The sequence below is a fragment of the Vipera berus genome, assembly GCF_964194415.1.
Source record: "Vipera berus genome assembly, chromosome: 1".
NCBI lineage: Eukaryota > Metazoa > Chordata > Lepidosauria > Squamata > Viperidae > Vipera > Vipera berus.
Window position 1 is genome coordinate 291,059,591 of NC_138202.1, and position 12,460 is coordinate 291,072,050.

A 12,460-nucleotide genomic window follows, 5' to 3' on the forward strand; every position below is an offset into this window, starting at 1 on the left:
GAAATTATGCCTTGGGATCGGTCCCTGGCCACCAAACGAGGTGTTCAGCGAGTGGGAGTGCGATGTCCTGCCACCCTACTGGCCAACCAACTGCGCAATCAACATCATGCCAGGTGCAACACTGCCCAAACCCTGGATGTACGCAATGACGCCCAGGGAGATGGAGGAGTTGCATCACTATATTGACCAGAACCTGGCCAGGGGCTTCATCCAACCAGCTTGTTCATGGATCGCAGTGCCAGTCCTGTTTAAGGAGAAAAAGGACGGCTCCCCTCACTTGTATGTGGACTTCCACGACATCAATGGGGTTTGTGTGGAACCCATGTACCCTTCCCCTGATGAAGGACCTGCTGGCCCATTTGGCAAAGGGAAAGGTATTTACCAAGCTGGACCAGTGGGAGGCATATTACAGGGTCTGTATCAAGCAGTGGGATGAGTGGAAGATGACGTTCAACTGCTTGTTTGGTAGCTACCAGTTCAGGGTCATGCCATTTGGATTGCAGGGGGGGCACGGTATTTATGCAACTCATTAACGAAGTGTTGCATGAACACCTATACTGTGGGGTGCTAGTATACCTGGATGACATACTAATTTACTTCACCAACATGGAGGAACACATCCGATTGGTGCAACAGGTGTTGTTGAAGGCAGACCTGTTCATCAAACTGTCCAAATACGACTTCCACCAAACCCAAATGGACTATCTGGGCTACCGGATCTCTGGGGCAAGGGTGGAAATGAACCCCAACGAGGTTAAGGCCATACTGGAGTGGAGGCACCACGAACCTGCCGTCAACTACAGAGCTTCCTGGGCTTTGCCAACTTTTATCGGCAATTCATCCCCTCATTTGCTGCGGTGGCTTTACCCTTGACAGATCTGCTCCGCACATGTCAGACCATGACTAACCCATGCCCTGGTCAACCACTGGCATGGACTATGTCATGACAGAAGGCTTTTGAGGATCTGAAGGCTTTGTTCATGATGGAGCCAGTCTTGCTCCACCCAAACCCTGCAATGCCTTTTGCAGTGTAGGCTGACACCAGTGACATTGCAGTGGGGGCAGTTTTGCTCCAAAGAAATGGCCAGGGGACATTACAGCCTCGTGCTTATGTGTCACGGAAACTAATGGAGACCAAGAGGGCATGGGGCATCTGGGAGAAGGAGGCATTTGCCATACAGTGGGTACTCTTGACATGGCAACACCTATTGGAGGGATGAAGGAACTGTTTGAGGTCTGGACAGACCACAAGAACCTCAAGGTACTGCAGACACTGAGGCGCCTGTCTCCTAAACCTATCCAGTGGGCGCAGTATTTCAGACACTTCCGCTTCCAGTTGAAGTATGTACCAGGGGGGAAAAACTTCTTGGCCGATGCCTTGTTGAGAATGCCCCAATATAACAGTAAGCGGGAGGAGGTGATAAAGGCAATTATGCCCCCCTACCAACAAGCCACAGCGTGGGTGGTACCTCATAACATGGAGAGTGACCTGGTCCAGGAGCTGCAGAAGGCGGTCCGAGATGACCCCTGGTTACAGGACCATCCAAGTATGCTGACAAGAGGGGAGGGGCTGGCCTGGAAAGGCGACAAGCTTTATGTCCCACAGGCTCTGATACAGGGAGTGCTACAATGGTGCCATGATGTAAAACAAGTGGGCCACTTCAGGTTTTTCAAAACCCTACATTTAGCAAGGCACCAGTTCTGGTGGTCACAGATGAAAGTGGACATAGAGGTCTACATCCAGGGGTGCCACATCTGTGCCACTGCAAAGCCCCGTACAGGGAAGCCCTTGGGGTTGTTGCAAACAGTGGCGGACCCAACTCGACCATGGGAGGACATTGCAATGGACTTCATCATCGAGTTGCCAGAGAGCCATGGCTACACTGTCATCTGGACCATCATAGACCTCTTCTCCAAGCAGGCACAATTTGTCCCATGTAAGGAGTTACCATCTGGCCAGGCTCTTTATCACGCAGGTGTATCACCTGCATGGGATACCCCGATGGATTATCTCGGACCGAGGGGTGCAGTTCATGGCCTGCTTCTGGCATGAGTTCATCCGGTTCATCGGATCATCCCAAGGCCTTAGCTCGGCATACCACCCCAGCACCAACAGGGCAGCAGAACGAGCAAATGCCATGGTGCAGCGCTATTTGCGCAGCTACGTTTCATACCAACATACGGATTGGGTGGAGCTAGCTCCTGGCATTCACAGAAGTGGCATACAATAATGCTGTGCACAGCAGCACTGGGTTTACTCCCTTCCAGGTGGTGCACGGCATAGACTTTGTCCCAATCCCCGAGTACAGCCAAGGGGAACCCTCGCCCTGCCAACCCTGGGAGTGGATAACACACATTGGGGAGGTGTGGGATGCTGTTAAGAAGGCCCTAGTGAAAGCCAGGGAAGCCACAAAGGTACAGGCCAATAAGAAAAGGAGACCCCAAAGGCCTTTTTGGGTGGGCAACCTGGAATACTTCTCAACGAAATACCTACGCCTGAGTGTGCCCTGTAAAAAGCTAGGGCCAAAATTTCTAGGGCCTTTCCCGGTTACAAAAGTCATTAACCCGGTGGCCATGTCATTACAGCTACCTCGGTTCCTGGGGGAAAAACACCCAGTTTTCCATAGCAGTCTGTTGAAGCTGATAGGGGAATCCTCATGTAGGCCCATCGCCAGTGTCCTGATAAGCCGGGTGGAGGAATGCTCATATGTTTCTCCTTGCCTTCCAGGTGGAGCCCTGGTAGAGGGAGCTGCCTGTTAAGCCCCATGGGCTCGACATACTCAGGAGGGGGAGAAGACAGCTCCAGGAGGCCAGAAGCCAGCGGCCCGATGCCAGAAATATCGCTAGGGAGACTGCATAGCTCACCACAGCTCTGGCAGCAAGGGAGACCTACTGGCTGGTGAACCACCCCACCATTTGGCCACCTCACAGCCAGAAGCCAGCAGCCTGATGCCAGCAATATCGCCAGGGAGGCCACACAGCTCACCACAGCTCCAGCAGCAAGGGAGACCTACCAGCTGGTGAACCGCCCCACCGTTCAAGCCCAGGAACGCCAGCAGCATAGGAGGTGGAGATCATGGTCCCGGCAGTCAGCATGGCGCTCAGGGCTGTGGGGCCAGGTCTCTTCCAGACAGCTGGTGTGGCTTACCACCTCTGGTGTCGGATGACACGGCCTGCCTCCAACAGAGGGGGGAAGCCCAGCGATGCTTACACAAGGTAGGCGCAGTCCCATGGCCCAGAATGAGAGGCACTGAGCAGCACAGCCTCCAAACACCACATGGACCACCCCAAAGGAGACTAACGAGATGACGAAGGGGAGACCGGGTTCTTACCTGGGGTCTGGCACTCCGAAGCATGTTGTGCTGTGCACCTTCTGGCAGGGACCGAACGGCAGGTCAGGAGGGAGGCAAGGACCTCAGTAGCTGCTTATCAGACCTGAACGCTGGATGCTGGCTTGTTGATTGGGGGGTGGAGCTGCGAGGCAGGGAGGCTATGTAAAGCACTGGGAGCAGCTCACTCCCAGCGCTGACTTTATTCCTGCTCAGATTAAACTGCATGTCAACCCATTCCTGTCTACTTGTCATTCTTCAAAGACTGCAAAGGACGCGTGACAGAATGTGCCCTGGGCTATCTGTCTTATCTCCATTCCAATGGGAGGAGGCCGAGAGGAAACAAAACCTTGAGAATGGTGCCTGAGAACTGCACTTATCAACATAGTTCCCATAACAACTTCGCACCTGAGGATTGGATGAAATCAAACTGGACATTTGGCTGTTGGGGTAGGTTTGAAAAAGATGTTTTAATGTAAATTTCGTGTGGGAAAACGTTAGATTTTGCTTTGCTCTTCTGCTATCACCGTTTCTCAATAAAAGTTCCTTTTGAAACAATGCCTGTTTCCAAGAGTTCTGCTTTCTTGGGAGTACTAGCTGAAGCAGGATCTTACAAAAGTGAACTAAATTCACAGTTCCCACTTTAATGTGACTGCTGGGCTTTTTCATCTTACCGTCCTTATAATCTTAATCAGTCTAAACCTTAAATATTAAGATCTGTATTACACATTAATGTAACTATATTAAAGGAGATTACATGATTTGGGGATCTGATATGTAAAGATCAAAGGACTGATCAATTTTGCTTGTTCCTATTTTTATCCAGGAAAAGTTTAATATTTTCACCTAGTAAAACATTACATAATGAAATAACAGTCCTAGTAAATATCTACTCAGTAATCAATGGAATGGATTAGATAGTTATCCCTTGTCTTCCTTCGTCTCTTCTCACCAACCACACAAATGGATAGAATTCCACTACTCTGCAACCAATCTGCCATACTATCAATGTTTGATCAAAATAGTCAGAAACATCATTATCCCCTTGCAGTGGGGAAAACTATCATTCACCTTTTTCCATTTGCTAAACAGATAATTGAGATGCATAATTACACACATATTATTGCATATTTGCATAGAGATCTGGTGATCATGTATATTCACCTACAATTATGCTCCCATCAGGAATAAAAAAGGGTTATAAGATGGATAGCTTGGTTGTGAACATTGCATCTTCTATTAGACTGCTACTTGAAATTATAATTTGTGGAGTTATGCTTCCTGGCAATATAAGAACCAGGAAATATGCAAATAGGAAGTACAAATAATCTTCAACCTACACACAAACACAATTGAGCTTAAAGTTTCCATTGTTAAGCAAGACAATTAAGTGCCTCATTTTATGACCTTTTTGCCATTGTTATTAAGTAAATCAGAGCAGTTGCTAAGTGAATTATGTGGTTGTTAAGTGAAACTGGCTTTCCCTATTGACTTTGTCAGAAGCTGGCTTGGAAGATTACAAATGGTGATCACATGACCCCGGGACAGTGCAGCTCTCAGAAATACATGCCAGTTGCCAAGCACCCAAATTTTGATCACATGGCCATGGGGATACTATACGTCACTTTTTTTCAATGCTGCTGTAAATTCAAGTAGTCACTAAATGATTGGTTGTTAGTCGAGGACTATCTGTATAATACTGTCAATAGTGACAGTCACTAATCCAGCAGCAGAATGAGATATGAATTAGATATGCAGATGGAAAAAAAACACTTGATAGCAACATCCCTCCATAATTTTTCAGAATTTATTTACTTACTGTAGGTGATTTATTATTACCTATTATACTTTTCTAGGCATTAAGCACCCAAATTACGTGAATTGCAGTAAAAATACCAAATCACACAAATAGCAACACAAAATAAGAATACATAAAAAGAGCTATAAAAACTCAGCAAGGGCAAAAATAGTATACTTAGTTCAGTAAAAACTAAAATAATAGTTAATAAAGAATTTATATAAAACTTTAATACATAACACCATAATATATAAGCAGCGTGGTTATATTAACAAATCCGCTTGGTGCTGAAAAAGGCGGTGAACCTATCTCTACAAAAGACCTTGATATTGCTGCCATCCTTATACTTCAGAGCAATGGAAACTGATTACTGAGTTCTTTCAGTATTACATTCTTTCTTTTTTTAGCTTAGAGCTAAAATAAGTGTTATCTACCACTCAACCTGCCCCCCCCCAAAAGTCAATAAGATGATTTTGAGACATTTCTTAAAACCACATCACACAAAATGAAAACAATATTAAGAATGGGCTGTTTTGTTTTTTGCAATGTTTGAATACTGGTGCTAAAAGAGAAGAAACAGCAATGGATTTACTTCCAGATTGCCCATGAACAACAGAAGAACCAAACTATATTGCTCTGCCTATTGATTACATTATTGGTTTATTTATTAAATTTATATGCTGCCATCTCCCTGACAACTCTGAACAGCTTGATTGACGCTTGATGCTTCTTAGTATGCCTGCTTGCACATTGCATAATTTTTGCATTTAGCTCAGCCTACAGAGCTCAGTAAAGCCACATCTTTCTTTGCATTTGGCAAGCTAAAACCCCAACAGAAGAGCAACCTTACTTCATTTTGCATTTGATGATCTACTACTTGAAAAAAACACAGCCCAATGCACAGCTTACATAAGGACTGCACTATTACATTACAAACCATGACTTACTGTACCTATAGCAAAGAATTTAAAAATGGCAGTAACCTATCTACTAGGCAAGCAGTAATTATGTTATCACACCCAAATTATCTCTCAGTTGTTAAGTGCTTAACTGGCACTTCCCTTCTTTCATTTATTTATTTATTAAAATGTGAATGCAGGTCATCAGAGTACTAAAAACAACATGGAACTGGAATGTTCTGGAATGTCTAGGGGAAATACTTTGGAATGTCAGCTGCCTTATTTCAAATACTGAACATTCACAATAATCATTTTATATTCAAAACATTTTCTGCTTAAATTATATGTCCCCCTAAACTTTAGGGCCTAACGGTTATTGCCAGCAATTATATATTCTTTATTGAGTATTGCTCCCCTGACAACCCAACTGTCAATCCTTTGGCAAACTTTAATAGTCTTCCAGATATTGATCATTTTCGTTTGGAACTTTATGATACAATGTAAGTTAGCTTGCAGAAACGTGGGATTTTGCTTGAATAATCACTCTTGTAGTATGACAGACTACATTTGATAGTCTGAACTTTAAGATCCTTCAGGAAATCAAAAAGAGCGCTGTGCATTTAATCCCTCATTCATGCAGCACGCAACCATAGAGTAAAATACCTAGCTGGAAACAACAAAAATGTCTAAATATATCTACTGTATCTTTTTCTGTCTTTGGGAAGGACCAGCTTTAACCTATCATGTCATACAAATATTGACATACTGACACATTTTAAGCTCCCAAAGAAAATTACTATTTAGCTTTTCAGAAAATCATTCATTACCCCACATACAGTTTTCAGCCCAGCTACTTACTATACCTTTTGTGGCTTTCATTCTGTAAAATTGAAAGCCTATAGATAGACAGTGCCATCTTTGCCTCTACTGTTGTTAAAAATGTTTAAAAGAGGCAACCATAAGATCATATCAGGATTCAAATGCATTTCAGTTGACAACATAAATGTTCCATTATCCCAATGTTTGAAGAGAATGCCTCACAATATGCTCCCACCCCAAAATTAAACAACATAGGATTGAAAACCCAGATAGTGTTCAAATTCAGTGACATTATCAAAAGACAGGATTTAAACAGCAGTTCAACATACAAACAACGTAGCAGTTGTATTACAAAAATATTTATCCTTTTAATTCACATACTGTGGTAGATTTAAGATATGTTAAGTACAGTGAATAAAACTATTATTTCCAATTTATTGGAAAACAGAATTTCTACAGATATGAAACCATCTAAATTTAAAATACTAATTAAATTAAAAAACAATACTAGTATCTGTCTTGGCCAAGAAGGCTGCAGGGAGGAAACCCAAATCCAAAAAGAAGTAATAACTTTATTGTGTCAAATGAATGTTTACAGAATACTTGAAAGTTTTTAATTTCCAAAAATTCTTCATGAGGCAAGATAGTTAAATATCCAGGGAGAAAGTGTGAAAAGAACATTTTGCTGATATTTGAGCCACGTCTTAAATGAAACAAAGGATAACCAGACATGCCTGTTGGGTCTTATCAGTACAGAAATTTTTTTCAGTTGTATTAGAGCATCAGTTTCCCAAGCCTGCTGGAAAGAAGAAACAAGCAAGTAATTTTTGGACCAAAAATTCTGGAAATATGAAATGTAGTTGAATGAGCACGAGATGCACTAATTTTTTAGAAGACTGAAAATAATTAAATATTTCTAGGCTACTGCAAAAAGAGACACAATGTAACTCAGTGTAGAGCCAATGTTCAGACAAGATTCTGTCCTTCTACAGTAGGGATATCGAACCAGAGGATCCTGAATTGCCACTTTCAAGTCCCTTCTAGAAACTGAAACTGAGTTCTAATTTATAACAGGAGAGAGAAAAAATATTAAATTAATTACAAGAATAATAATCATTATTAAATGAAATATGTTAAATTTTGTCCTAGTTACACATGCCGTATTTTTCTGTCTATACACCTTTGTATAACACGCTCTGGCATGTGAGTTTCTCCATGCCAATCAGCTGTTCAGCGGAGCTGAGCTGGCAAATCCAGAACTTCGGTCGGATGACAATCTTGCCCCTCCCCCTCCCATTAGTGGCAAGCCCACAGGGACTGAGATACCTGCACCAGGCGGCATGGCAACCCACACAGGCATGCCCTGGGCTGCGGACATTACCATTATTTTTCCGTGTATAAGACACTGCACTTGTATAAGACGCACCTGATTTTTGAACAGGGTGTTTGCAGGAAAAAATAGCGTCTTATACATGGAAAAATACGGTACTTTATGGAAGTGTGTCAAAGAATGCATTCACAGATTAAATGTGGCCCTTAATGTAAAAAAAAATGTTCCCTTCCGTTTTAACAACTCAAGCCTAAATGTATGAATTGATATCATCACAAAGAATGATTAAGGTTGAAATTCTAGAATCTAAACTTGAAGATAATTCTAGGCTGTGTTTGCACAATAAATTATTGGTGGTTTACATAATCTTGACATAATAGTCTAGATTTACACAATGCACTGAACTTCAAACTAGCTAATCATATTCTAGCTAAATGTGTGTGCAAACCTAGGTGTTATTTTCAGCCATACAGATAACCTGTATGGCTGAAGGGCGGTATACAAATTAAATTAAATAAATAAATTAAATAAACCTGATAACAAACAGCACAATCTTGATCTAAAGAGATTGTTACTACTTTGGACAATGTTGCTTTTATTTTCAATAGGCTCCGCAATTCAAATTTTTAACTCCTACATTATAGATTCCTAGAATCATACTAAAAAAATCATTAAGGGGAAAATCTAATTGTGATTTTAAAGATTTGTATTGTATATGCATCATTAAACAATGCTTACTGTTCATTAACAGCTTCACCTCCCTACAATTCCACATTGCAACACACCAATTGGGCTAGCAAGCCTTGGGCTCTGTATTACTTGGGTGTTATAAATGAAAGTTGGCATATTTCAAGATGGGAAAGGTTTTCTTAGATCTACTGTGTATTCTCCTAAATGGCTCTTTTTGTGAGGGAGGGCAGGCAAAAGAGATTAACTTGTTTTACGCTCAATGAAAAACATTTCTCTCCAGTTTACAAACTCCAATTCATCCCTCAAATGTGTGCTTGTTTTGTGTATTACCTAGGGATGCATGACATGAAAGATGTTTTAAAAATGTATGTAGAGGCCAGATGTCTTGCCAGATGTTGTATAGAAAAAATGTATTCCTACTAAATTGCTCCGGTTTCTATTTTTTTTCTTTCTTTCAGAAAGGCTTAGGGCTAAAGGTGGTACAATAGCAATGTCAGGCAGAATCTGACTGGCCACCAGATCCTTATGAGAGTTACATGTGCAACCTGAAGCTCAGTAAGTATGAATGGGGAAATGATAAAACCTTAAGATTTCCTTGTTTTTCCCAAAATTAGTTTTCATCCATTTTAACCTGGAGATGATCTATAATAGCAAATAATCTCCCTATTTTTAAAAATAAAAAAGGAAAACACAGATTGAAGGCATACTTCCTTGCTCCGCACCCCTACCCCAATGTCATAATCTATTATACTTTAAATCATCCCTGCAATTTTTAGCAGGATCTAGACTGAGTCCTGCTATCATTTTGCTTAACAGAATACAGGCTTTTTAAACAAATAGCTTATTATTAAAGTGTGTGCATATCACATTAAAACACTCCAGCAGAATGCAGACACCTTACTCCATCCAGTGTCATTCCTTAAACATAATTAGTGACACTTCTATGGTTCAACATGCCATAGAGCTAAAATAGGGCCAGTGTGCACAATATAATGGATGGAAAACCTTTTTAACACTACACAAAGTGACTTAAACTTTGATCTATCATGAGATTTTTCCTTCCTATATAGCAGGGGTGTCAAACTCGCAACGTCACATGACGTGTCGTGACGTATCGTGACTTTTTTTGCCATTGCCAGCAATGGGATGGGTGTGGTTTCGCTATGATGCATCCAGCTCGTGGGCTGGCAGTTTGAAACCCCTGCTATATAGTATAACAAAAAATGGCTAGTTATTGCAAAGGTGGGTGGAATGCCAATTGACTTGGGAGAAAGCTAGCAATCTAATATTTACTTTGGCTTGCTCTGCTGTTTGGTATAACTCCCATGATTAAGTACAATACCTATGGCTAGCTTGTAACTATGATTTGTAGATTTAGACTTATCTTTTTACATAATTGGTTGGACTCATACAATGTGTGCTCTACAAAGTTTTGATTTGGGATTAGTGTGTTGTATGCATTTAATGGCTTATAAAATTGCTTTTGGTTTAGGGTTTTGTGTAAATGCAGCCCACTACACTAACCATAATTAAATAAACCACAGCTTAGTATAAGGTATGGATATAGTTTTTCATCAGTTGTCATTTTGTTTAAGTTATGTGAGGTTACAGTGCATAATGTGGTAATCATATATAGTGATAGCACATTATTAACCCTCTAAGTTGAGAAAAGAGAATGCAATGGAGCATTCAGTCTTTTAATTGTGGACCAACGTCAGGTTTTTAATCAGACGTTTCTGTATAGAAGTAGCAAAAAAAGAAAGCTGAGTAAACCAGCTATCATTTTTGGGCACATAGTATGGTTAAAGTGCTCGCCTAGCGCAGGGGTGTCAAACTGCCGGGCCGTGGGCCAGATGCGTCATCTGGAAGCCACGCCCACCCCATTGCCAGCTCCGATACATTGCTCCCTTGTGTGTGTGTGTGTGTGTGTGTGTGTGTGTTTAATAGTAAAATACACAAGAGTCTGCACCAACATAAATAAGCAAATGCTTATAGAGTGAAGAAATATAAGCTCCAGAGGACAGAGTTTCTTACCTATCTGCAAAATCAAGTTGAAAATACACCACTTCCCATTCAAAACTCTTTCTACTCTCCTTTTCTTAATGGGGGAAACTGAAAAAAAAAGTCAAAAAATGAGAGGAGGGCACAGCTTGAGGAGCAAAATTCCTTTCTTCCTGTCAGTATTGTCTTAACAGTTTCATATTTACTCTACTGCCTTTGGCTAGACACTTTCACCACCACCACCCCATCGCCCTATTTTTTTTCCAACTGTAAAGTTCACATCTAAAGCAAAAACAATCCTTCTGAAAATGAGTTCGGATTTCAAAACCTGAGACCCTCAAACAATGCTCTCCTCTTACTATTAAGGAAAAAAAATCCTTATTTTTCAGACAACCTGACTCTGACATCTCCCTCCATAAAGAGCTCCAAGGTATGCTACTTGCTACTGGTAGATGGCCTGATAAAACAATCACAGGTACTCTTCAGACATTATAAATATGCTATGATCACAATTGAGCAGAGATAAAACCAAGTCAAATAACTACCCCTATATCACACTTGACATCCAAGCACCCAGAACAGATCTGGAAAGAGGTCATCTTTGTATTTATTTAGATTTGTTTGCTGCCCATCTCGACTAGTTACACGGACTGACTCCCATATAAGTAGAACTCCTATACTTTGAGGTTTCCTCATTATATGAAAGCCCTTATTGTTGGCAGCTCAAAAGATGTTTCCTAGTGAACTTGGTGCTAATAAGCAGTTCTCTGAAGGTGTATTCTCAGATATTCAACACCAGTCCAATTTTACATGGCAAAGTCAATTCCATGTGGAAGACCATTCATGTATTGTGCATGAACCAAAGACAGCTATTTTGAAGGCTGCTGTCAGAACTTAAAATGAAGTTAACTTGTAAGAACAAGATTTTTAAGATAGCAAAGTTTTCATCAAGTCAATCTCAGTTCCAAATGACTTCATGGAAACATAATAAGTAATTTCTTGATCAAAGCAGTTTGCCTACTTTCCCTCTTTTTTTTTTACTTCTCAATATAGCTCACTTCCCTGCCACTTCCTAGTGGTTTCCCATCCAAAACATTAAACAGGATTGTCCCTGCTCAGCTTTTCCCAATCAGCCAAGTGCTGCCATCTAGCCGAGTATTTTAAGATACTACTGCCCACTGACAATTAGCATCTGGCAGCAGCAAAGACAAAGCCTTTAGCATTACATTAAGTTGTATTACGATTATCTGACTTCAAATAGTCAATTTTCATTTCTACATGTAAACATGCTAATTATCTGCAGATTAACATCTTCATTTATCATTTTAAAGCACTTTTTCAGCAATATATAAATGACCACACCACAGCCTTGAGTTTGGTTGTTCCAGATGGACAGCTCCTAAGTACCACCAATCAAAATATACAGTCTACGGCTATTGGATCTCACATTCAACATATTTTGTGTGTGAATGGCAAAGAAAAAAAATCGTAACACTATAGGAAGTTACAAAGGGGAAATATTATCTGGACTTTTCATAAAATTACACTTTTGAAGCAGCTGCAATCCCATTTTTAATTCTGGAAAATTATGTGT